Here is a 24,984-nt window from a genome sequence, read left to right as displayed (position 1 = left end):
GGAGAGAGCTCCTGAGCCAGAGCCAGAGCCCAACAGGCACGTCACAGAGCCAGAGAGACATGGGGTGGGGGAGGGGGGAGGGACGCACAAGCGGGCACACGGACTGGGACAGACGCACTGACGCTGCTTTGAAGTGGCAGCTTCTCAACCGAAGTGTGGTCATGCCCGTGGCTGGGCTCCACTAAGGAGGCAGTGCCCGGGCATTGAAAGTCACCCTTGAAGCCCCCGGGCCGGGCGGGAGGGCCAGTGGGCTCCGAGCCCCGCCCAGGAACCCCCCCGCCCCGCGGGAGGAGAGTGGCAGCCCACAGGCACCCTGGTTGAGAGTGTTGTGTGCCTGCGTGCCTGCACTTCCCCTTGTGGTGGTCTCTCCTGGAGTCCGAGGGCGTGCGGTGTGTTGGGGTGCTGCTCCCTCAGTCCCCTGCTTTGTCCCGGCTCTTTGTACCCTGTGTGTTGGGGCCACCGCGGGAAGGGAGGGTTCCTGGCTCTTGTGGGCGATGGGAGGGGGCGCGCGGGGGTGTGGGGAGAGGTGCCTGCCGGCGGAGACACAGGCTCGGCTAACTGCTGCTGGCTGACTGCCTGCCTCAGCGAAGAGGACTAAGAAGAGGGTGTGGGGGTGAGCCCTGGCCGACGGGCCTGGTGTGCGGCCGGGGCTGCCAGCTTGTAGCGCCGGGTGGCTGACCGGCCTCTGGCCAGGGGGACCTTCGGCTGGATGGGCGGCTGCAGAGGGGCAAGGGGCGGCAGGGGTTCGGAGGCAGCCACGCAGGGGCGGCCGCGCAAAAGGAGAGGCGAGCAAAAGCCTACAGGTATTCCCAGGCGGTCTCCCATCCAAGCACTAACCGGGCCCCTCCCTGCTTAGCTCCCGAGATCAGAGGAGATCGGGCGCGTTCAGGGTGGTACGGCCATAGACGATGGGACTCGGCTCCCCGCGCCCCAAGAGCCTGCTCCCGGCCTGCCTCGTGAGCGCGCGCCATGCAGATGCGCGGCTCCGGTGGCGAGCATCGACCTGCTGGCCGGCTCTGCCAGCACCGCGTCCCCCCCCCAGTCCGGCTCCCCGCCTCTTCCGAATGCCCCTGGCGTGGGCGGCGGGCTACTCCTGGCCGGCAGCGAGGCCCCTTCGCGCCACCCGAGGCTCCATGGGACACTGCCACTTCCCTGATGGTGCCAGAAGTCGTGGAACTCTGGCATCCTGGGACTCCCCGGACCCAGACCGCCATACACCCCGCCCCCCTACCGCCACCAGGTTTACCAACAACCGCACCCCCAAGGCTGGGGGAGGCCTGCACCAGCAGGCAACCCTGGGCTTGGGAGTTGTGGGAGGACCCCGCGGCGGCGGCTTGGGCGGCTGCGGAGGGGGGGGCTGCGGCGGCGGCGGCGGCGGGGGCGGAGGCGGGGGAGATGGCGGTGCTGGAGGCGGGGAGAGCGGAGGAGGGAGATTGAGGGAGTGCGGCAATGGCGGCGGCAGGGGCGGGGGTGGGGAACAGGGCAGCACTGGCGGCGGGGATGGGGAGCGCGGTGCTGGCGGCCGAGGGGGAGAGAGCAGAGGAGGGAGTTTGAGGGAGTACGGCGATGGCGGCGGCGGGGGCGGGGGAGGGGGCGAGGGCAGCGCTGGCGGAGGGGGTGGGGAGCGCGGTGATCGCGGCGGCGGCGGCGGCGGGAGAAGCGGGGGCTGATCGCGAGCAGCGATGGCGGCGGCGGCGGCGGCGCGGGAGGGTTGCGAGGTCGGCCGTGGAGGCGGCGGCAGCGTTGGGGGCTGTGTCGGCGGGCGCTGGGCGCGGGGAGGGTTGGCGGCGGCGGTAGCGGGGAAGAGGGCGGTGCTGGCGGCGGAGGAGGGGAGAGCAGAGGCGGGAGATTGAAGCAGTACAGCGATGGCGGTGGCGAGGGCGGGGGCAGGGGTGAGGGCAGCGCTGGAGGGGGGTGTGGGGAGCGCGGTGATGGCGGCGGATTTGGCGGTGGCGGCGGGGGCGAGGGCAGCGCTGTTGGCGGTGGCGGCGATCGAAGGTCGGCGAAGGGATCGAGATGACAGCCTCCGGGACTGAAGAGGACTGAGAAGAGGGTGTGCGGGGGAGCCCTGGCCGACGGGCCTGGTGTGCGGCCGGGGCTGCCAGCTTGTAGTGCCTGGCGGCTAACCCTCTGCTGGTCAGGGGGACCTTCGGCTGCCTGGGCGGCTGCAGAGAGGCAAGGGGCGGCAGGGGTTCGGAGGGAGCCACGCCGGGGCGGCGGCGCAAAAGGAGAGGCGAGCAAAAGCCTGCAGCTATTCCCAGGCGGTCTCCCATCCAAGTACTAACCGGGCCCCTCCCTGCTTAGCTCCCGAGATCAGACGAGATCTGGCGCGTGCAGGGTGGTGTGGCCTTAGGCGCTGGGACCCGGCTCCCGGCACTCCAAGATCCTTCTCCCGATCTGCTTCTGAGCGCGCGCCATGCTGCTGGGCCGCTCCGGTGGCGAGCACGTCTGCCCGAGCGCCTCCCGCCAGCTCCCCGCCTCCTCCGGACGCCGCTGGTGTGGGCGACGGGCTACTCCTGGCCCGCAGCGAGGCCCCTTCGCGCCCCCCAGTGGCTCTAACGGGCCTCTGTCACTTCCCTGACTGTGACATATGTCTGGGCGCCCTGGCATCCTGGGCCTCCCCAGGCCCCGAAGGGCTTTTACCCCGCCCCCCTACCCCAACCCCTCTCATCTCCCCCCAGCCCCACAACCGCACACCCCCCCTTGCTGCTGTGCTGTCCCCACCTCTCAGGGCCACCGAGGGGGTCGCAGGGTCCTCTCAGTCCCCTCCACCCTAGGGATGTGCAACCCAGGCCCTGGCCCTGGCCGGCCCCACCCACTGGCCCAAAGCCAGGGAGAGCCACCCGCCACCAGGGGGCAGCACGTCCAGTCTGCCGCCACCCTTCCTCACACAGCCTTCTTTCTGGGTTCTCGCCCCTCGTCAGCGACCGGCGTCCCGCCCGATCACTGTTCACTTCACTGGCTACACGTCACCTCTCCTGACCCAGGGAGGTGAGAGAGAGGATGAGAGAAGGCCAGAGACGGAGCAAGAGAGAGGCGGAGAGAGACAGACGGGGACTGTGGGGACAGACTCGCAGAGAGCACTTTCCAGGCTCTGGGCCTCGCGTGGAGGGGTGCTGCGTGGGGGCTGCATGGATATCAGCTGTGACCGCTTGGCCATCAGCTGTTGCCAGTTGGCCATTGGCCACCGGCAGAGCTGCGGTGGCCAAGCTAGGAAGCGCGGATTGTGGACTGCAAATTGCAGAGGGGCGCGGACTGCAGTTGGCCGGCTTGGTGGGTCGGTAGGTTGGTGGGTCTTGTGGTCGGCAGAGAATCGGCCGGCAGGCTGGGGATCGGGCGGCTCCGGCTTGCCGAGTCTCCAAGCCAGCCGCCCGTGAGACATGGTGCTATGAGCCCCCTATCCGTGGCTCTGTTGGTGTTCCCTCTTGGCCTCGCCAAATCCTGCATTCTTGTGCGGGCAGAGGGGCTAGAGTCCCCGCAGGACAGGGACAGACAGACAGAACGGGAGGAGGAGTAAGAGGGAGCGAGATGGAAATATGCTCGTATATGTACATGTATGTATCTAGACATACAGAGAGACATGGACAGAGACAGAGAAAGAGGGGGCTGGCACGCGGGGAGAGAGCTCCTGAGCCAGAGCCAGAGCCCAACAGGCACGTCACAGAGCCCGACGGATATGGGGTGGGGGAGGGTGTGAGGGACGCACAGGCGGGCACACGGACTGTTACAGACGCACTGAGGCTGTGTTGAAGTGGCAGCTCCTCCACCGGAGTGTGGTCGTGCCCGGGGCTGGGCTCCGCTAAGGAGGCATTGCCCTGGCGTTGGCAGTCACCATTGAAGCCTCCGGGGCGGGCCGCCAGGGTCTCCGGAGGGCCTGTGGTCTCTGAGCCCCGCCCAGGCACCCGCCCGCGGGAGGAGAGTGGCAGCCCCCAGGCACCCTGGTTGTGAGGGTTGTGCGCCTGCGTGCCTGCTCTGCCCTTGTGGTGGTCTCCCCTGGAGTCGATGGCGCGTGGTGCGTTGGGGTGCTGCTCCCGCCGTCCCCTGGTTTGTCCCGGCTCTTTGTGCCCTGTGTTTCAGGGACACCGTGGCCGGCGGGAAGGGAGGGCTCCTGGCTCTTGTGGGAGACGGGAGGGGCGCGCGGGGGTGTGGGGCGAGGTGCCTGCCAGCGGAGACAGAAGACTCCGGTGGGGCGGGGCGGGTGGGCGTCCCGTTTGCCCGAGGACACGCCGATCCTGTGTGTCGGGTCCCGGGGGCAGGCGCAGGGATGGGCGTCCCCTGGGCTCGGGCCGAGGTGCAAAGCACCGGCACGTCCTGGGATGGAGAGAGCCTGGTGGAGGCCTGCGCCGGCAGGCAGCCCTGGGCTTGGGCGTTGGGGGTTGCGGCGGCGGCAGGGTCGGGGAGCGAGAGGGAGCCCTGCGATGGCGGTGGCGGCGGCGGCTACCGAGACGCGGCTGACTGCTGCAGGCTGACGGCCTGCCTCGGCGAAGAGCACTAAGAAGAGGGAGTGGGGGGGAGCCCTGGCCGACAGGCCTGGTGTGCGGCCGGGGATGCGAGCTTGTATTGCTGGGCGGCTGACCCTCCTCTGGCCAGGGGGACCTTCGGCTGCCTGGGCGGCTGCAGAGGGGCAAGGGGCGGCAGGGGTTCGGAGGGAGCCACGCCGGGGCGGCGGCGCAAAAGGAGAGGCGAGCAAAAGCCTGCAGCTATTCCCAGGCGGTCTCCCATCCAAGTACTAACCAGGCCCCTCCCTGCTTAGCTCCCGAGATCAGAGGAGATGGGGCGCGTTCAGGGTGGTATGGCCGTAGACGCTGGGACCCGGCTCCCCGCGCCCCAAGAGCCTGCTCCCGGCCTGCCTCTGACCGCGCGCCGTGCTGCTGGGCCGCTAGGGTGGCGAGCACGTCTGCCTGAGCGCCTCCCGCCCGCTCCCCGCCTCCTCCGGACGCCGCTGGTGTGGGCGACGGGCTACTCCTGGCCCGCAGCGAGGCCCCTTCGCGCCCCCCAGTGGCTCTAACGGGCCTCTGTCACTTCCATGACTGTGACATATGTCTGGGCGCCCTGGCATCCTGGGCCTCCCCAGGCCCCGAAGGGCTTTTACCCCACCCCCCTACCCCAACCCCTCTCTTCTTCCCCCAGCCCCACAACCGCACACCCCCCTTGCTGCTGTGCTGTCCCCACCTCTCAGGACCACCGAGGGGGTCGCAGGGTCCTCTCAGTCCCCTCCGGCCCTAGGGACGTGCAACCCAGGCCCTGGCCCTGACCGGACCCATCCACAGGCCCAAAGCCAGGGAGAGCCACCCGCGCCACCAGGGTGCAGCATCTCCAGTCTGCAGCCACCCTTCGTCACAAGCCTTCAGTCTGGGCCCTGGAACCCTCGTCAGCGACCGGAGCCCCGCCCGATGTCCGGTCCCTTCACTGGCTACACGTCACCTCTCCTGACCCAGGGAGGTGAGAGAGAGGATGAGAGAAGGCCAGAGACGGAGCAAGAGAGAGGCGGAGAGAGACAGACGGGGACTGTGGGGACAGACTCGCAGAGAGCACTCTCCAGGCTCTGGGCCTCGCGTGGAGGGGTGCTGCTTGGGGGCTGCATGGTCATCAGCTGTGACCGCTTGGCCATCAGCTGTTGCCAGTTGGCCACTGGCCACCGGAGGAGCTGCGGTGGCCAACTGGGAAGCGCGGATGGTGGACTGCAAATTGCAGAGGGGCGCGGATTGCAGTGGGCCCGCTTGGCGGGTCGACGGGCGGTGTGTCGGTGGGTTGGCAGAGAAGCGGCCGACAGGTTGGGGATCGGGCGGCTCCGGCTTGCCGTGGCTCCGAGCCAGCCGCCCGTGAGACATAGTGCTATGAGCCCCCTATCCGTGGCTCTGTTGGTGTTCCCTCTTGGCCTCGCCATATCCTGCCTTCTTGTGCGGGCAGAGGGACTAGAGTCCCCGCAGGACAGGGACCGACAGAGAGAACGGGAGGAGGAGAAAGAGGGAGCGAGATCGAAATATACACCTATATGTACCTGTATGTACCTAGACATACAGAGAGACATGGACAGAGACAGAGAAAGATGGGGCTGGCACGCGGGGAGAGAGCTCCTGAGCCAGAGCCAGAGCCCAACAGGCACGTCACAGAGCCAGAGAGACATGGGGTGGGGGAGGGGGGAGGGACGCACAAGCGGGCACACGGACTGGGACAGACGCACTGACGCTGCTTTGAAGTGGCAGCTTCTCAACCGAAGTGTGGTCATGCCCGTGGCTGGGCTCCACTAAGGAGGCAGTGCCCGGGCATTGAAAGTCACCCTTGAAGCCCCCGGGCCGGGCGGGAGGGCCAGTGGGCTCCGAGCCCCGCCCAGGAACCCCCCCGCCCCGCGGGAGGAGAGTGGCAGCCCACAGGCACCCTGGTTGAGAGTGTTGTGTGCCTGCGTGCCTGCACTTCCCCTTGTGGTGGTCTCTCCTGGAGTCCGAGGGCGTGCGGTGTGTTGGGGTGCTGCTCCCTCAGTCCCCTGCTTTGTCCCGGCTCTTTGTACCCTGTGTGTTGGGGCCACCGCGGGAAGGGAGGGTTCCTGGCTCTTGTGGGCGATGGGAGGGGGCGCGCGGGGGTGTGGGGAGAGGTGCCTGCCGGCGGAGACACAGGCTCGGCTAACTGCTGCTGGCTGACTGCCTGCCTCAGCGAAGAGGACTAAGAAGAGGGTGTGGGGGTGAGCCCTGGCCGACGGGCCTGGTGTGCGGCCGGGGCTGCCAGCTTGTAGCGCCGGGTGGCTGACCGGCCTCTGGCCAGGGGGACCTTCGGCTGGATGGGCGGCTGCAGAGGGGCAAGGGGCGGCAGGGGTTCGGAGGCAGCCACGCAGGGGCGGCCGCGCAAAAGGAGAGGCGAGCAAAAGCCTACAGGTATTCCCAGGCGGTCTCCCATCCAAGCACTAACCGGGCCCCTCCCTGCTTAGCTCCCGAGATCAGAGGAGATCGGGCGCGTTCAGGGTGGTACGGCCATAGACGATGGGACTCGGCTCCCCGCGCCCCAAGAGCCTGCTCCCGGCCTGCCTCGTGAGCGCGCGCCATGCAGATGCGCGGCTCCGGTGGCGAGCATCGACCTGCTGGCCGGCTCTGCCAGCACCGCGTCCCCCCCCCAGTCCGGCTCCCCGCCTCTTCCGAATGCCCCTGGCGTGGGCGGCGGGCTACTCCTGGCCGGCAGCGAGGCCCCTTCGCGCCACCCGAGGCTCCATGGGACACTGCCACTTCCCTGATGGTGCCAGAAGTCGTGGAACTCTGGCATCCTGGGACTCCCCGGACCCAGACCGCCATACACCCCGCCCCCCTACCGCCACCAGGTTTACCAACAACCGCACCCCCAAGGCTGGGGGAGGCCTGCACCAGCAGGCAACCCTGGGCTTGGGAGTTGTGGGAGGACCCCGCGGCGGCGGCTTGGGCGGCTGCGGAGGGGGGGGGCTGCGGCGGCGGCGGCGGCGGGGGCGGAGGCGGGGGAGATGGCGGTGCTGGAGGCGGGGAGAGCGGAGGAGGGAGATTGAGGGAGTGCGGCAATGGCGGCGGCAGGGGCGGGGGTGGGGAACAGGGCAGCACTGGCGGCGGGGATGGGGAGCGCGGTGCTGGCGGCCGAGGGGGAGAGAGCAGAGGAGGGAGTTTGAGGGAGTACGGCGATGGCGGCGGCGGGGGCGGGGGAGGGGGCGAGGGCAGCGCTGGCGGAGGGGGTGGGGAGCGCGGTGATCGCGGCGGCGGCGGCGGCGGGAGAAGCGGGGGCTGATCGCGAGCAGCGATGGCGGCGGCGGCGGCGGCGCGGGAGGGTTGCGAGGTCGGCCGTGGAGGCGGCGGCAGCGTTGGGGGCTGTGTCGGCGGGCGCTGGGCGCGGGGAGGGTTGGCGGCGGCGGTAGCGGGGAAGAGGGCGGTGCTGGCGGCGGAGGAGGGGAGAGCAGAGGCGGGAGATTGAAGCAGTACAGCGATGGCGGTGGCGAGGGCGGGGGCAGGGGTGAGGGCAGCGCTGGAGGGGGGTGTGGGGAGCGCGGTGATGGCGGCGGATTTGGCGGTGGCGGCGGGGGCGAGGGCAGCGCTGTTGGCGGTGGCGGCGATCGAAGGTCGGCGAAGGGATCGAGATGACAGCCTCCGGGACTGAAGAGGACTGAGAAGAGGGTGTGCGGGGGAGCCCTGGCCGACGGGCCTGGTGTGCGGCCGGGGCTGCCAGCTTGTAGTGCCTGGCGGCTAACCCTCTGCTGGTCAGGGGGACCTTCGGCTGCCTGGGCGGCTGCAGAGAGGCAAGGGGCGGCAGGGGTTCGGAGGGAGCCACGCCGGGGCGGCGGCGCAAAAGGAGAGGCGAGCAAAAGCCTGCAGCTATTCCCAGGCGGTCTCCCATCCAAGTACTAACCGGGCCCCTCCCTGCTTAGCTCCCGAGATCAGACGAGATCTGGCGCGTGCAGGGTGGTGTGGCCTTAGGCGCTGGGACCCGGCTCCCGGCACTCCAAGATCCTTCTCCCGATCTGCTTCTGAGCGCGCGCCATGCTGCTGGGCCGCTCCGGTGGCGAGCACGTCTGCCCGAGCGCCTCCCGCCAGCTCCCCGCCTCCTCCGGACGCCGCTGGTGTGGGCGACGGGCTACTCCTGGCCCGCAGCGAGGCCCCTTCGCGCCCCCCAGTGGCTCTAACGGGCCTCTGTCACTTCCCTGACTGTGACATATGTCTGGGCGCCCTGGCATCCTGGGCCTCCCCAGGCCCCGAAGGGCTTTTACCCCGCCCCCCTACCCCAACCCCTCTCATCTCCCCCCAGCCCCACAACCGCACACCCCCCCTTGCTGCTGTGCTGTCCCCACCTCTCAGGGCCACCGAGGGGGTCGCAGGGTCCTCTCAGTCCCCTCCACCCTAGGGATGTGCAACCCAGGCCCTGGCCCTGGCCGGCCCCACCCACTGGCCCAAAGCCAGGGAGAGCCACCCGCCACCAGGGGGCAGCACGTCCAGTCTGCCGCCACCCTTCCTCACACAGCCTTCTTTCTGGGTTCTCGCCCCTCGTCAGCGACCGGCGTCCCGCCCGATCACTGTTCACTTCACTGGCTACACGTCACCTCTCCTGACCCAGGGAGGTGAGAGAGAGGATGAGAGAAGGCCAGAGACGGAGCAAGAGAGAGGCGGAGAGAGACAGACGGGGACTGTGGGGACAGACTCGCAGAGAGCACTTTCCAGGCTCTGGGCCTCGCGTGGAGGGGTGCTGCGTGGGGGCTGCATGGATATCAGCTGTGACCGCTTGGCCATCAGCTGTTGCCAGTTGGCCATTGGCCACCGGCAGAGCTGCGGTGGCCAAGCTAGGAAGCGCGGATTGTGGACTGCAAATTGCAGAGGGGCGCGGACTGCAGTTGGCCGGCTTGGTGGGTCGGTAGGTTGGTGGGTCTTGTGGTCGGCAGAGAATCGGCCGGCAGGCTGGGGATCGGGCGGCTCCGGCTTGCCGAGTCTCCAAGCCAGCCGCCCGTGAGACATGGTGCTATGAGCCCCCTATCCGTGGCTCTGTTGGTGTTCCCTCTTGGCCTCGCCAAATCCTGCATTCTTGTGCGGGCAGAGGGGCTAGAGTCCCCGCAGGACAGGGACAGACAGACAGAACGGGAGGAGGAGTAAGAGGGAGCGAGATGGAAATATGCTCGTATATGTACATGTATGTATCTAGACATGCAGAGAGACGTGGACAGAGACAGAGAAAGAGGGGGCTGGCACGCGGGGAGAGAGCTCCTGAGCCAGAGCCAGAGCCCAACAGGCACGTCACAGAGCCCGACGGATATGGGGTGGGGGAGGGTGTGAGGGACGCACAGGCGGGCACACGGACTGTTACAGACGCACTGAGGCTGTGTTGAAGTGGCAGCTCCTCCACCGGAGTGTGGTCGTGCCCGGGGCTGGGCTCCGCTAAGGAGGCGTTGCCCTGGCGTTGGCAGTCACCATTGAAGCCTCCGGGGCGGGCCGCCAGGGTCACCAGAGGGCCTGTGGTCTCTGAGCTCCGCCCAGGCACCCGCCTGCGGGAGGAGAGTGGCAGCCCCCAGGCACCCTGGTTGTGAGGGTTGTGCGCCTGCGTGCCTGCTCTGCCCTTGTGGTGGTCTCCCCTGGAGTCGATGGCGCGTGGTGTGTTGGGGTGCTGCTCCAACCGTCCCCTGGTTTGTCCCGGCTCTTTGTGCCCTGTGTTTCGGGGACACCGTGGCCGGCGGGAAGGGAGGGCTCCTGGCTCTTGTGGGAGACGGGAGGGGCGCGCGGGGGTGTGGGGCGAGGTGCCTGCCAGCGGAGACAGAAGACTCCGGTGGGGCGGGGCGGGTGGGCGTCCCGTTTGCCGGAGGACACGCCGATCCTGTGTGTCGGGTCCCGGGGGCAGGCGCAGGGATGGGCGTCCCCTGGGCTCGGGCCGAGGTGCAAAGCACCGGCACGTCCTGGGATGGAGAGAGCCTGGTGGAGGCCTGCGCCGGCAGGCAGCCCTGGGCTTGGGCGTTGGGGGTTGCGGCGGCGGCAGGGTCGGGGAGCGAGAGGGAGCCCTGCGATGGCGGTGGCGGCGGCGGCGACCGAGACGCGGCTGACTGCTGCAGGCTGACGGCCTGCCTCGGCGAAGAGCACTAAGAAGAGGGAGTGGGGGGGAGCCCTGGCCGACAGGCCTGGTGTGCGGCCGGGGATGCGAGCTTGTAGTGCTGGGCGGCTGACCCTCCTCTGGCCAGGGGGACCTTCGGCTGCCTGGGCGGCTGCAGAGGGGCAAGGGGCGGCAGGGGTTCGGAGGGAGCCACGCCGGGGCGGCGGGCAAAAGGAGAGGCGAGCAAAAGCCTGCAGCTATTCCCAGGCGGTCTCCCATCCAAGTACTAACCAGGCCCCTCCCTGCTTAGCTCCCGAGATCAGAGGAGATCGGGCGCGTTCAGGGTGGTGTGGCCTTAGGCGCTGGGACCCGGCTCCCGGCACTCCAAGAGCCTGCTCCCGACCTGCTTCTGAGCGCACGCCACGCTGCTGGGCCGCTCGGGTGGCGAGCATGTCTGCCCGAGCGCCTCCCGCCCGCTCCCCGCCTCCTCCGGACGCCGCTGGTGTGGGCGACGGGCTACTCCTGGCCCGCAGCGAGGCCCCTTCGCGCCCCCCAGTGGCTCTAACGGGCCTCTGTCACTTCCCTGACTGTGACATATATCTGGGCGCCCTGGCATCCTGGGCCTCCCCAGGCCCCGAGGGGCTTTTACCCCGCCCCCCTACCCCAACCCCTCTCATCTCCCCCCAGCCCCACAACCGCACACCCCCCCTTGCTGCTGTGCTGTCCCCACCTCTCAGGGCCACCGAGGGGGTCGCAGGGTCCTCTCAGTCCCCTCCGGCCCTAGGGACGTGCAACCCAGGCCCTGGCCCTGGCCGGCCCCACCCACTGGCCCAAAGCCAGGGAGAGCCACCCGCCACCAGGGGGCAGCACCTCCAGTCAGCCGCCACCCTTCCTCACACAGCCTTCTTTCTGGGTTCTCGCCCCTCGTCAGCGACCGGCGTCCCGCCCGATCACTGTTCACTTCACTGGCTACACGTCACCTCTCCTGACCCAGGGAGGTGAGAGAGAGGATGAGAGAAGGCCAGAGACGGAGCAAGAGAGAGGCGGAGAGAGACAGACGGGGACTGTGGGGACAGACTCGCAGAGAGCACTCTCCAGGCTCTGGGCCTCGCGTGGAGGGGTGCTGCGTGGGGGCTGCATGGATATCAGCTGTGACCGCTTGGCCATCAGCTGTTGCCAGTTGGCCACTGGCCACCGGCAGAGCTGCGGTGGCCAAGCTAGGAAGCGCGGATTGTGGACTGCAAATTGCAGAGGGGCGCGGACTGCAGTTGGCCGGCTTGGTGGGTCGGTAGGTTGGTGGGTCTGTTGGTTGGCAGAGAATCGGCCGGCAGGCTGGGGATCGGGCGGCTCCGGCTTGCCGAGTCTCCAAGCCAGCCGCCCGTGAGACATGGTGCTATGAGCCCCCTATCCGTGGTCTGTGGGTGTTCCCTCTTGGCCTCGCCAAATCCTGCATTCTTGTGCGGGCAGAGGGGCTGGAGTCCCCGCAGGACAGGGACAGACAGACAGAACGGGAGGAGGAGTAAGAGGGAGCGAGATGGAAATATGCTCGTATATGTACATGTATGTATCTAGACATGCAGAGAGACGTGGACAGAGACAGAGAAAGAGGGGGCTGGCACGCGGGGAGAGAGCTCCTGAGCCAGAGCCAGAGCCCAACAGGCACGTCACAGAGCCCGACGGATATGGGGTGGGGGAGGGTGTGAGGGACGCACAGGCGGGCACACGGACTGTTACAGACGCACTGAGGCTGTGTTGAAGTGGCAGCTCCTCCACCGGAGTGTGGTCGTGCCCGGGGCTGGGCTCCGCTAAGGAGGCGTTGCCCTGGCGTTGGCAGTCACCATTGAAGCCTCCGGGGCGGGCCGCCAGGGTCACCGGAGGGCCTGTGGTCTCTGAGCTCCGCCCAGGCACCCGCCCGCGGGAGGAGAGTGGCAGCCCCCAGGCACCCTGGTTGTGAGGGTTGTGCGCCTGCGTGCCTGCTCTGCCCTTGTGGTGGTCTCCCCTGGAGTCGATGGCGCGTGGTGTGTTGGGGTGCTGCTCCCGCCGTCCCCTGGTTTGTCCCGGCTCTTTGTGCCCTGTGTTTCAGGGACACCGTGGCCGGCGGGAAGGGAGGGCTCCTGGCTCTTGTGGGAGACGGGAGGGGCGCGCGGGGGTGTGGGGCGAGGTGCCTGCCAGTGGAGACAGAAGACTCCGGTGGGGCGGGGCGGGTGGGCGTCCCGTTTGCCGGAGGACACGCCGATCCTGTGTGTCGGGTCCCGGGGGCAGGCGCAGGGATGGGCGTCCCCTGGGCTCGGGCCGAGGTGCAAAGCACCGGCACGTCCTGGGATGGAGAGAGCCTGGTGGAGGCCTGCGCCGGCAGGCAGCCCTGGGCTTGGGCGTTGGGGGTTGCGGCGGCGGCAGGGTCGGGGAGCGAGAGGGAGCCCTGCGATGGCGGTGGCGGCGGCGGCGACCGAGACGCGGCTGACTGCTGCAGGCTGACGGCCTGCCTTGGCGAAGAGCACTAAGAAGAGGGAGTGGGGGGGAGCCCTGGCCGACAGGCCTGGTGTGCGGCCGGGGATGCGAGCTTGTAGTGCTGGGCGGCTGACCCTCCTCTGGCCAGGGGGACCTTCGGCTGCCTGGGCGGCTGCAGAGGGGCAAGGGGCGGCAGGGGTTCGGAGGGAGCCACGCCGGGGCGGCGGCGCAAAAGGAGAGGCGAGCAAAAGCCTGCAGCTATTCCCAGGCGGTCTCCCATCCAAGTACTAACCAGGCCCCTCCCTGCTTAGCTCCCGAGATCAGAGGAGATCGGGCGCGTTCAGGGTGGTGTGGCCTTAGGCGCTGGGACCCGGCTCCCGGCACTCCAAGAGCCTGCTCCCGACCTGCTTCTGAGCGCACGCCACGCTGCTGGGCCGCTCGGGTGGCGAGCATGTCTGCCCGAGCGCCTCCCGCCCGCTCCCCGCCTCCTCCGGACGCCGCTGGTGTGGGCGACGGGCTACTCCTGGCCCGCAGCGAGGCCCCTTCGCGCCCCCCAGTGGCTCTAACGGGCCTCTGTCACTTCCCTGACTGTGACATATGTCTGGGCGCCCTGGCATCCTGGGCCTCCCCAGGCCCCGAGGGGCTTTTACCCCGCCCCCCTACCCCAACCCCTCTCATCTCCCCCCAGCCCCACAACCGCACACCCCCCCTTGCTGCTGTGCTGTCCCCACCTCTCAGGGCCACCGAGGGGGTCGCAGGGTCCTCTCAGTCCCCTCCGGCCCTAGGGACGTGCAACCCAGGCCCTGGCCCTGGCCGGCCCCACCCACTGGCCCAAAGCCAGGGAGAGCCACCCGCCACCAGGGGGCAGCACCTCCAGTCAGCCGCCACCCTTCCTCACACAGCCTTCTTTCTGGGTTCTCGCCCCTCGTCAGCGACCGGCGTCCCGCCCGATCACTGTTCACTTCACTGGCTACACGTCACCTCTCCTGACCCAGGGAGGTGAGAGAGAGGATGAGAGAAGGCCAGAGACGGAGCAAGAGAGAGGCGGAGAGAGACAGACGGGGACTGTGGGGACAGACTCGCAGAGAGCACTCTCCAGGCTCTGGGCCTCGCGTGGAGGGGTGCTGCGTGGGGGCTGCATGGATATCAGCTGTGACCGCTTGGCCATCAGCTGTTGCCAGTTGGCCACTGGCCACCGGCAGAGCTGCGGTGGCCAAGCTAGGAAGCGCGGATTGTGGACTGCAAATTGCAGAGGGGCGCGGACTGCAGTTGGCCGGCTTGGTGGGTCGGTAGGTTGGTGGGTCTTGTGGTCGGCAGAGAATCGGCCGGCAGGCTGGGGATCGGGCGGCTCCGGCTTGCCGAGTCTCCAAGCCAGCCGCCCGTGAGACATGGTGCTATGAGCCCCCTATCCGTGGTCTGTGGGTGTTCCCTCTTGGCCTCGCCAAATCCTGCATTCTTGTGCGGGCAGAGGGGCTGGAGTCCCCGCAGGACAGGGACAGACAGACAGAACGGGAGGAGGAGTAAGAGGGAGCGAGATGGAAATATGCTCGTATATGTACATGTATGTATCTAGACATACAGAGAGACGTGGACAGAGACAGAGAAAGAGGGGGCTGGCACGCGGGGAGAGAGCTCCTGAGCCAGAGCCAGAGCCCAACAGGCACGTCACAGAGCCCGACGGATATGGGGTGGGGGAGGGTGTGAGGGACGCACAGGCGGGCACACGGACTGTTACAGACGCACTGAGGCTGTGTTGAAGTGGCAGCTCCTCCACCGGAGTGTGGTCGTGCCCGGGGCTGGGCTCCGCTAAGGAGGCGTTGCCCTGGCGTTGGCAGTCACCATTGAAGCCTCCGGGGCGGGCCGCCAGGGTCACCAGAGGGCCTGTGGTCTCTGAGCTCCGCCCAGGCACCCGCCTGCGGGAGGAGAGTGGCAGCCCCCAGGCACCCTGGTTGTGAGGGTTGTGCGCCTGCGTGCCTGCTCTGCCCTTGTGGTGGTCTCCCCTGGAGTCGATGGCGCGTGGTGTGTTGGGGTGCTGCTCCAACCGTCCCCTGGTTTGTCCCGGCTCTTTGTGCCCTGTGTTTCAGGGACACCGTGGCCGGCGGGAAGGGAGGGCTCCTGGCTCTTGTGGGAGACGGGAGGGGCGCGCGGGGGTGTGGGGCGAGGTGCCTGCCAGCGGAGACAGAAGACTCCGGTGGGGCGGGGCGGGTGGGCGTCCCGTTTGCCGGAGGACACGCCGATCCTGTGTGTCGGGTCCCGGGGGCAGGCGCAGGGATGGGCGTCCCCTGGGCTCGGGCCGAGGTGCAAAGCACCGGCACGTCCTGGGATGGAGAGAGCCTGGTGGAGGCCTGCGCCGGCAGGCAGCCCTGGGCTTGGGCGTTGGGGGTTGCGGCGGCGGCAGGGTCGGGGAGCGAGAGGGAGCCCTGCGATGGCGGTGGCGGCGGCGGCGACCGAGACGCGGCTGACTGCTGCAGGCTGACGGCCTGCCTCGGCGAAGAGCACTAAGAAGAGGGAGTGGGGGGGAGCCCTGGCCGACAGGCCTGGTGTGCGGCCGGGGATGCGAGCTTGTAGTGCTGGGCGGCTGACCCTCCTCTGGCCAGGGGGACCTTCGGCTGCCTGGGCGGCTGCAGAGGGGCAAGGGGCGGCAGGGGTTCGGAGGGAGCCACGCCGGGGCGGCGGGCAAAAGGAGAGGCGAGCAAAAGCCTGCAGCTATTCCCAGGCGGTCTCCCATCCAAGTACTAACCAGGCCCCTCCCTGCTTAGCTCCCGAGATCAGAGGAGATCGGGCGCGTTCAGGGTGGTGTGGCCTTAGGCGCTGGGACCCGGCTCCCGGCACTCCAAGAGCCTGCTCCCGACCTGCTTCTGAGCGCACGCCACGCTGCTGGGCCGCTCGGGTGGCGAGCATGTCTGCCCGAGCGCCTCCCGCCCGCTCCCCGCCTCCTCCGGACGCCGCTGGTGTGGGCGACGGGCTACTCCTGGCCCGCAGCGAGGCCCCTTCGCGCCCCCCAGTGGCTCTAACGGGCCTCTGTCACTTCCCTGACTGTGACATATGTCTGGGCGCCCTGGCATCCTGGGCCTCCCCAGGCCCCGAGGGGCTTTTACCCCGCCCCCCTACCCCAACCCCTCTCATCTCCCCCCAGCCCCACAACCGCACACCCCCCCTTGCTGCTGTGCTGTCCCCACCTCTCAGGGCCACCGAGGGGGTCGCAGGGTCCTCTCAGTCCCCTCCGGCCCTAGGGACGTGCAACCCAGGCCCTGGCCCTGGCCGGCCCCACCCACTGGCCCAAAGCCAGGGAGAGCCACCCGCCACCAGGGGGCAGCACCTCCAGTCAGCCGCCACCCTTCCTCACACAGCCTTCTTTCTGGGTTCTCGCCCCTCGTCAGCGACCGGCGTCCCGCCCGATCACTGTTCACTTCACTGGCTACACGTCACCTCTCCTGACCCAGGGAGGTGAGAGAGAGGATGAGAGAAGGCCAGAGACGGAGCAAGAGAGAGGCGGAGAGAGACAGACGGGGACTGTGGGGACAGACTCGCAGAGAGCACTCTCCAGGCTCTGGGCCTCGCGTGGAGGGGTGCTGCGTGGGGGCTGCATGGATATCAGCTGTGACCGCTTGGCCATCAGCTGTTGCCAGTTGGCCACTGGCCACCGGCAGAGCTGCGGTGGCCAAGCTAGGAAGCGCGGATTGTGGACTGCAAATTGCAGAGGGGCGCGGACTGCAGTTGGCCGGCTTGGTGGGTCGGTAGGTTGGTGGGTCTTGTGGTCGGCAGAGAATCGGCCGGCAGGCTGGGGATCGGGCGGCTCCGGCTTGCCGAGTCTCCAAGCCAGCCGCCCGTGAGACATGGTGCTATGAGCCCCCTATCCGTGGTCTGTGGGTGTTCCCTCTTGGCCTCGCCAAATCCTGCATTCTTGTGCGGGCAGAGGGGCTGGAGTCCCCGCAGGACAGGGACAGACAGACAGAACGGGAGGAGGAGTAAGAGGGAGCGAGATGGAAATATGCTCGTATATGTACATGTATGTATCTAGACATACAGAGAGACGTGGACAGAGACAGAGAAAGAGGGGGCTGGCACGCGGGGAGAGAGCTCCTGAGCCAGAGCCAGAGCCCAACAGGCACGTCACAGAGCCCGACGGATATGGGGTGGGGGAGGGTGTGAGGGACGCACAGGCGGGCACACGGACTGTTACAGACGCACTGAGGCTGTGTTGAAGTGGCAGCTCCTCCACCGGAGTGTGGTCGTGCCCGGGGCTGGGCTCCGCTAAGGAGGCGTTGCCCTGGCGTTGGCAGTCACCATTTAAGCCTCCGGGGCGGGCCGCCAGGGTCACCAGAGGGCCTGTGGTCTCTGAGCTCCGCCCAGGCACCCGCCCGCGGGAGGAGAGTGGCAGCCCCCACGCACCCTGGTTGTGAGGGTTGTGCGCCTGCGTGCCTGCTCTGCCCTTGTGGTGGTCTCCCCTGGAGTCGATGGCGCGTGGTGTGTTGGGGTGCTGCTCCCGCCGTCCCCTGGTTTGTCCCGGCTCTTTGTGCCCTGTGTTTCAGGGACACCGTGGCCGGCGGGAAGGGAGGGCTCCTGGCTCTTGTGGGAGACGGGAGGGGCGCGCGGGGGTGTGGGGCGAGGTGCCTGCCAGCGGAGACAGAAGACTCCGGTGGGGCGGGGCGGGTGGGCGTCCCGTTTGCCGGAGGACACGCCGATCCTGTGTGTCGGGTCCCGAGGGCAGGCGCAGGGATGGGCGTCCCCTGGGCTCGGGCCGAGGTGCAAAGCACCGGCACGTCCTGGGATGGAGAGAGCCTGGTGGAGGCCTGCGCCGGCAGGCAGCCCTGGGCTTGGGCGTTGGGGGTTGCGGCGGCGGCAGGGTCGGGGAGCGAGAGGGAGCCCTGCGATGGCGGTGGCGGCGGCGGCGACCGAGACGCGGCTGACTGCTGCAGGCTGACGGCCTGCCTCGGCGAAGAGCACTAAGAAGAGGGAGTGGGGGGGAGCCCTGGCCGACAGGCCTGGTGTGCGGCCGGGGATGCGAGCTTGTAGTGCTGGGCGGCTGACCCTCCTCTGGCCAGGGGGACCTTCGGCTGCCTGGGCGGCTGCAGAGGGGCAAGGGGCGGCAGGGGTTCGGAGGGAGCCACGCCGGGGCGGCGGCGCAAAAGGAGAGGCGAGCAAAAGCCTGCAGCTATTCCCAGGCGGTCTCCCATCCAAGTACTAACCAGGCCCCTCCCTGCTTAGCTCCCGAGATCAGAGGAGATCGGGCGCGTTCAGGGTGGTGTGGCCTTAGGCGCTGGGACCCGGCTCCCGGCACTCCAAGAGCCTGCTCCCGACCTGCTTCTGAGCGCACGCCACGCTGCTGGGCCGCTCGGGTGGCGAGCATGTCTGCCCGAGCGCCTCCCGCCCGCTCCCCGCCTCCTCCGGACGCCGCTGGTGTGGGCGACGGGCTACTCCTGGCCCGCAGCGAGGCCCCTTCGCGCCCCCCAGTGGCTCTAACGGGCCTCTGTCACTTCCCTGACTGTGACATATATCTGGGCGCCCTGGCATCCTGGGCCTCCCCAGGCCCCGAGGGGCTTTTACCCCGCCCCCCTACCCCAACCCCTCTCATCTCCCCCCAGCCCCACAACCGCACACCCCCCCTTGCTGCTGTGCTGTCCCCACCTCTCAGGGCCACCGAGGGGGTCGCAGGGTCCTCTCAGTCCCCTCCGGCCCTAGGGACGTGCAACCCAGGCCCTGGCCCTGGCCGGCCCCACCCACTGGCCCAAAGCCAGGGAGAGCCACCCGCCACCAGGGGGCAGCACCTCCAGTCAGCCGCCACCCTTCCTCACACAGCCTTCTTTCTGGGTTCTCGCCCCTCGTCAGCGACCGGCGTCCCGCCCGATCACTGTTCACTTCACTGGCTACACGTCACCTCTCCTGACCCAGGGAGGTGAGAGAGAGGATGAGAGAAGGCCAGAGACGGAGCAAGAGAGAGGCGGAGAGAGACAGACGGGGACTGTGGGGACAGACTCGCAGAGAGCACTCTCCAGGCTCTGGGCCTCGCGTGGAGGGGTGCTGCGTGGGGGCTGCATGGATATCAGCTGTGACCGCTTGGCCATCAGCTGTTGCCAGTTGGCCACTGGCCACCGGCAGAGCTGCGGTGGCCAAGCTAGGAAGCGCGGATTGTGGACTGCAAATTGCAGAGGGGCGCGGACTGCAGTTGGCCGGCTTGGTGGGTCGGTAGGTTGGTGGGTCTGTTGGTTGGCAGAGAATCGGCCGGCAGGCTGGGGATCGGGCGGCTCCGGCTTGCCGAGTCTCCAAGCCAGCCGCCCGTGAGACATGGTGCTATGAGCCCCCTATCCGTGGTCTGTGGGTGTTCCCTCTTGGCCTCGCCAAATCCTGCATTCTTGTGCGGGCAGAGGGGCTGGAGTCCCCGCAGGACAGGGACAGACAGACAGAACGGGAGGAGGAGTAAGAGGGAGCGAGATGGAAATATGCTCGTATATGTACATGTATGTATCTAGACATACAGAGAGACGTGGACAGAGACAGAGAAAGAGGGGGCTGGCACGCGGGGAGAGAGCTCCTGAGCCAGAGCCAGAGCCCAACAGGCACGTCACAGAGCCCGACGGATATGGGGTGGGGGAGGGTGTGAGGGACGCACAGGCGGGCACACGGACTGTTACAGACGCACTGAGGCTGTGTTGAAGTGGCAGCTCCTCCACCGGAGTGTGGTCGTGCCCGGGGCTGGGCTCCGCTAAGGAGGCGTTGCCCTGGCGTTGGCAGTCACCATTGAAGCCTCCGGGGCGGGCCGCCAGGGTCACCGGAGGGCCTGTGGTCTCTGAGCTCCGCCCAGGCACCCGCCTGCGGGAGGAGAGTGGCAGCCCCCAGGCACCCTGGTTGTGAGGGTTGTGCGCCTGCGTGCCTGCTCTGCCCTTGTGGTGGTCTCCCCTGGAGTCGATGGCGCGTGGTGTGTTGGGGTGCTGCTCCCGCCGTCCCCTGGTTTGTCCCGGCTCTTTGTGCCCTGTGTTTCAGGGACACCGTGGCCGGCGGGAAGGGAGGGCTCCTGGCTCTTGTGGGAGACGGGAGGGGCGCGCGGGGGTGTGGGGCGAGGTGCCTGCCAGTGGAGACAGAAGACTCCGGTGGGGCGGGGCGGGTGGGCGTCCCGTTTGCCGGAGGACACGCCGATCCTGTGTGTCGGGTCCCGGGGGCAGGCGCAGGGATGGGCGTCCCCTGGGCTCGGGCCGAGGTGCAAAGCACCGGCACGTCCTGGGATGGAGAGAGCCTGGTGGAGGCCTGCGCCGGCAGGCAGCCCTGGGCTTGGGCGTTGGGGGTTGCGGCGGCGGCAGGGTCGGGGAGCGAGAGGGAGCCCTGCGATGGCGGTGGCGGCGGCGGCGACCGAGACGCGGCTGACTGCTGCAGGCTGACGGCCTGCCTTGGCGAAGAGCACTAAGAAGAGGGAGTGGGGGGGAGCCCTGGCCGACAGGCCTGGTGTGCGGCCGGGGATGCGAGCTTGTAGTGCTGGGCGGCTGACCCTCCTCTGGCCAGGGGGACCTTCGGCTGCCTGGGCGGCTGCAGAGGGGCAAGGGGCGGCAGGGGTTCGGAGGGAGCCACGCCGGGGCGGCGGCGCAAAAGGAGAGGCGAGCAAAAGCCTGCAGCTATTCCCAGGCGGTCTCCCATCCAAGTACTAACCAGGCCCCTCCCTGCTTAGCTCCCGAGATCAGAGGAGATCGGGCGCGTTCAGGGTGGTGTGGCCTTAGGCGCTGGGACCCGGCTCCCGGCACTCCAAGAGCCTGCTCCCGACCTGCTTCTGAGCGCACGCCACGCTGCTGGGCCGCTCGGGTGGCGAGCATGTCTGCCCGAGCGCCTCCCGCCCGCTCCCCGCCTCCTCCGGACGCCGCTGGTGTGGGCGACGGGCTACTCCTGGCCCGCAGCGAGGCCCCTTCGCGCCCCCCAGTGGCTCTAACGGGCCTCTGTCACTTCCCTGACTGTGACATATGTCTGGGCGCCCTGGCATCCTGGGCCTCCCCAGGCCCCGAGGGGCTTTTACCCCGCCCCCCTACCCCAACCCCTCTCATCTCCCCCCAGCCCCACAACCGCACACCCCCCCTTGCTGCTGTGCTGTCCCCACCTCTCAGGGCCACCGAGGGGGTCGCAGGGTCCTCTCAGTCCCCTCCGGCCCTAGGGACGTGCAACCCAGGCCCTGGCCCTGGCCGGCCCCACCCACTGGCCCAAAGCCAGGGAGAGCCACCCGCCACCAGGGGGCAGCACCTCCAGTCAGCCGCCACCCTTCCTCACACAGCCTTCTTTCTGGGTTCTCGCCCCTCGTCAGCGACCGGCGTCCCGCCCGATCACTGTTCACTTCACTGGCTACACGTCACCTCTCCTGACCCAGGGAGGTGAGAGAGAGGATGAGAGAAGGCCAGAGACGGAGCAAGAGAGAGGCGGAGAGAGACAGACGGGGACTGTGGGGACAGACTCGCAGAGAGCACTCTCCAGGCTCTGGGCCTCGCGTGGAGGGGTGCTGCGTGGGGGCTGCATGGATATCAGCTGTGACCGCTTGGCCATCAGCTGTTGCCAGTTGGCCACTGGCCACCGGCAGAGCTGCGGTGGCCAAGCTAGGAAGCGCGGATTGTGGACTGCAAATTGCAGAGGGGCGCGGACTGCAGTTGGCCGGCTTGGTGGGTCGGTAGGTTGGTGGGTCTGTTGGTTGGCAGAGAATCGGCCGGCAGGCTGGGGATCGGGCGGCTCCGGCTTGCCGAGTCTCCAAGCCAGCCGCCCGTGAGACATGGTGCTATGAGCCCCCTATCCGTGGTCTGTGGGTGTTCCCTCTTGGCCTCGCCAAATCCTGCATTCTTGTGCGGGCAGAGGGGCTGGAGTCCCCGCAGGACAGGGACAGACAGACAGAACGGGAGGAGGAGGAATAAGAGGGAGCGAGATGGAAATATGCTCGTATATGTACATGTATGTATCTAGACATACAGAGAGACGTGGACAGAGACAGAGAAAGAGGGGGCTGGCACGCGGGGAGAGAGCTCCTGAGCCAGAGCCAGAGCCCAACAGGCACGTCACAGAGCCCGACGGATATGGGGTGGGGGAGGGTGTGAGGGACGCACAGGCGGGCACACGGACTGTTACAGACGCACTGAGGCTGTGTTGAAGTGGCAGCTCCTCCACCGGAGTGTGGTCGTGCCCGGGGCTGGGCTCCGCTAAGGAGGCGTTGCCCTGGCGTTGGCAGTCACCATTGAAGCCTCCGGGGCGGGCCGCCAGGGTCACCGGAGGGCCTGTGGTCTCTGAGCTCCGCCCAGGCACCCGCCCGCGGGAGGAGAGTGGCAGCCCCCAGGCACCCTGGTTGTGAGGGTTGTGCGCCTGCGTGCCTGCTCTGCCCTTGTGGTGGTCTCCCCTGGAGTCGATGGCGCGTGGTGTGTTGGGGTGCTGCTCCCGCCGTCCCCTGGTTTGTCCCGGCTCTTTGTGCCCTGTGTTTCAGGGACACCGTGGCCGGCGGGAAGGGAGGGCTCCTGGCTCTTGTGGGAGACGGGAGGGGCGCGCGGGGGTGTGGGGCGAGGTGCCTGCCAGTGGAGACAGAAGACTCCGGTGGGGCGGGGCGGGTGGGCGTCCCGTTTGCCGGAGGACACGCCGATCCTGTGTGTCGGGTCCCGGGGGCAGGCGCAGGGATGGGCGTCCCCTGGGCTCGGGCCGAGGTGCAAAGCACCGGCACGTCCTGGGATGGAGAGAGCCTGGTGGAGGCCTGCGCCGGCAGGCAGCCCTGGGCTTGGGCGTTGGGGGTTGCGGCGGCGGCAGGGTCGGGGAGCGAGAGGGAGCCCTGCGATGGCGGTGGCGGCGGCGGCGACCGAGACGCGGCTGACTGCTGCAGGCTGACGGCCTGCCTCGGCGAAGAGCACTAAGAAGAGGGAGTGGGGGGGAGCCCTGGCCGACAGGCCTGGTGTGCGGCCGGGGATGCGAGCTTGTAGTGCTGGGCGGCTGACCCTCCTCTGGCCAGGGGGACCTTCGGCTGCCTGGGCGGCTGCAGAGGGGCAAGGGGCGGCAGGGGTTCGGAGGGAGCCACGCCGGGGCGGCGGCGCAAAAGGAGAGGCGAGCAAAAGCCTGCAGCTATTCCCAGGCGGTCTCCCATCCAAGTACTAACCAGGCCCCTCCCTGCTTAGCTCCCGAGATCAGAGGAGATCGGGCGCGTTCAGGGTGGTGTGGCCTTAGGCGCTGGGACCCGGCTCCCGGCACTCCAAGAGCCTGCTCCCGACCTGCTTCTGAGCGCACGCCACGCTGCTGGGCCGCTCGGGTGGCGAGCATGTCTGCCCGAGCGCCTCCCGCCCGCTCCCCGCCTCCTCCGGACGCCGCTGGTGTGGGCGACGGGCTACTCCTGGCCCGCAGCGAGGCCCCTTCGCGCCCCCCAGTGGCTCTAACGGGCCTCTGTCACTTCCCTGACTGTGACATATGTCTGGGCGCCCTGGCATCCTGGGCCTCCCCAGGCCCCGAGGGGCTTTTACCCCGCCCCCCTACCCCAACCCCTCTCATCTCCCCCCAGCCCCACAACCGCACACCCCCCCTTGCTGCTGTGCTGTCCCCACCTCTCAGGGCCACCGAGGGGGTCGCAGGGTCCTCTCAGTCCCCTCCGGCCCTAGGGACGTGCAACCCAGGCCCTGGCCCTGGCCGGCCCCACCCACTGGCCCAAAGCCAGGGAGAGCCACCCGCCACCAGGGGGCAGCACCTCCAGTCAGCCGCCACCCTTCCTCACACAGCCTTCTTTCTGGGTTCTCGCCCCTCGTCAGCGACCGGCGTCCCGCCCGATCACTGTTCACTTCACTGGCTACACGTCACCTCTCCTGACCCAGGGAGGTGAGAGAGAGGATGAGAGAAGGCCAGAGACGGAGCAAGAGAGAGGCGGAGAGAGACAGACGGGGACTGTGGGGACAGACTCGCAGAGAGCACTCTCCAGGCTCTGGGCCTCGCGTGGAGGGGTGCTGCGTGGGGGCTGCATGGATATCAGCTGTGACCGCTTGGCCATCAGCTGTTGCCAGTTGGCCACTGGCCACCGGCAGAGCTGCGGTGGCCAAGCTAGGAAGCGCGGATTGTGGACTGCAAATTGCAGAGGGGCGCGGACTGCAGTTGGCCGGCTTGGTGGGTCGGTAGGTTGGTGGGTCTGTTGGTTGGCAGAGAATCGGCCGGCAGGCTGGGGATCGGGCGGCTCCGGCTTGCCGAGTCTCCAAGCCAGCCGCCCGTGAGACATGGTGCTATGAGCCCCCTATCCGTGGTCTGTGGGTGTTCCCTCTTGGCCTCGCCAAATCCTGCATTCTTGTGCGGGCAGAGGGGCTAGAGTCCCCGCAGGACAGGGACAGACAGACAGAACGGGAGGAGGAGTAAGAGGGAGCGAGATGGAAATATGCTCGTATATGTACATGTATGTATCTAGACATGCAGAGAGACGTGGACAGAGACAGAGAAAGAGGGGGCTGGCACGCGGGGAGAGAGCTCCTGAGCCAGAGCCAGAGCCCAACAGGCACGTCACAGAGCCCGACGGATATGGGGTGGGGGAGGGTGTGAGGGACGCACAGGCGGGCACACGGACTGTTACAGACGCACTGAGGCTGTGTTGAAGTGGCAGCTCCTCCACCGGAGTGTGGTCGTGCCCGGGGCTGGGCTCCGCTAAGGAGGCGTTGCCCTGGCGTTGGCAGTCACCATTGAAGCCTCCGGGGCGGGCCGCCAGGGTCTCCGGAGGGCCTGTGGTCTCTGAGCCCCGCCCAGGCACCCGCCCGCGGGAGGAGAGTGGCAGCCCCCAGGCACCCTGGTTGTGAGGGTTGTGCGCCTGCGTGCCTGCTCTGCCCTTGTGGTGGTCTCCCCTGGAGTCGATGGCGCGTGGTGTGTTGGGGTGCTGCTCCCGCCGTCCCCTGGTTTGTCCCGGCTCTTTGTGCCCTGTGTGTCGGGGCTACCGCGGCGGGCGGGAACGGAGGGCTCCTGAGGGGGCTGATGGCCTCTTTCAGGGACAGTCCAGACTGCCAAACTCACTTGACAACCATGGGTCCACCGACCCAGAGCCCTGGGGTTCGGGGTGCAGGATGGAGGACCCCA

The 24,984-nt window shown here is 68.5% G+C and overlaps 8 pseudogenes; all 8 read right to left on the bottom strand.

Annotated features, from left to right (window-relative positions):
* Positions 1-787: 787 nt before the first annotated feature.
* Positions 788-907, bottom strand: LOC148756876 (5S ribosomal RNA; annotated as a pseudogene).
* Positions 908-6,853: 5,946 nt separating this feature from the next.
* Positions 6,854-6,973, bottom strand: LOC148756875 (5S ribosomal RNA; annotated as a pseudogene).
* A 3,777-nt stretch (positions 6,974-10,750) lies between these two features.
* On the bottom strand, positions 10,751-10,870 carry LOC148756874 (5S ribosomal RNA; annotated as a pseudogene).
* Positions 10,871-13,199: 2,329 nt separating this feature from the next.
* Positions 13,200-13,319, bottom strand: LOC148756873 (5S ribosomal RNA; annotated as a pseudogene).
* Positions 13,320-15,647: 2,328 nt separating this feature from the next.
* On the bottom strand, positions 15,648-15,767 carry LOC148756872 (5S ribosomal RNA; annotated as a pseudogene).
* A 2,329-nt stretch (positions 15,768-18,096) lies between these two features.
* On the bottom strand, positions 18,097-18,216 carry LOC148756871 (5S ribosomal RNA; annotated as a pseudogene).
* A 2,329-nt stretch (positions 18,217-20,545) lies between these two features.
* LOC148756870 (5S ribosomal RNA) lies at positions 20,546-20,665 on the bottom strand (annotated as a pseudogene).
* Positions 20,666-22,997: 2,332 nt separating this feature from the next.
* Positions 22,998-23,117, bottom strand: LOC148756869 (5S ribosomal RNA; annotated as a pseudogene).
* Between the last annotated feature and the right edge of the window lie 1,867 nt (positions 23,118-24,984).

The sequence above is a fragment of the Rhinolophus sinicus genome, chromosome 10 (genome assembly GCF_057876585.1).
Source record: "Rhinolophus sinicus isolate RSI-liver-muscle chromosome 10, RSI-T2T, whole genome shotgun sequence".
In the NCBI taxonomy this organism is placed as follows: Eukaryota; Metazoa; Chordata; class Mammalia; order Chiroptera; family Rhinolophidae; genus Rhinolophus; species Rhinolophus sinicus.
Note: the sequence above shows the minus strand (reverse complement) of the source record. Positions and strands in the feature narration are given on the sequence as shown.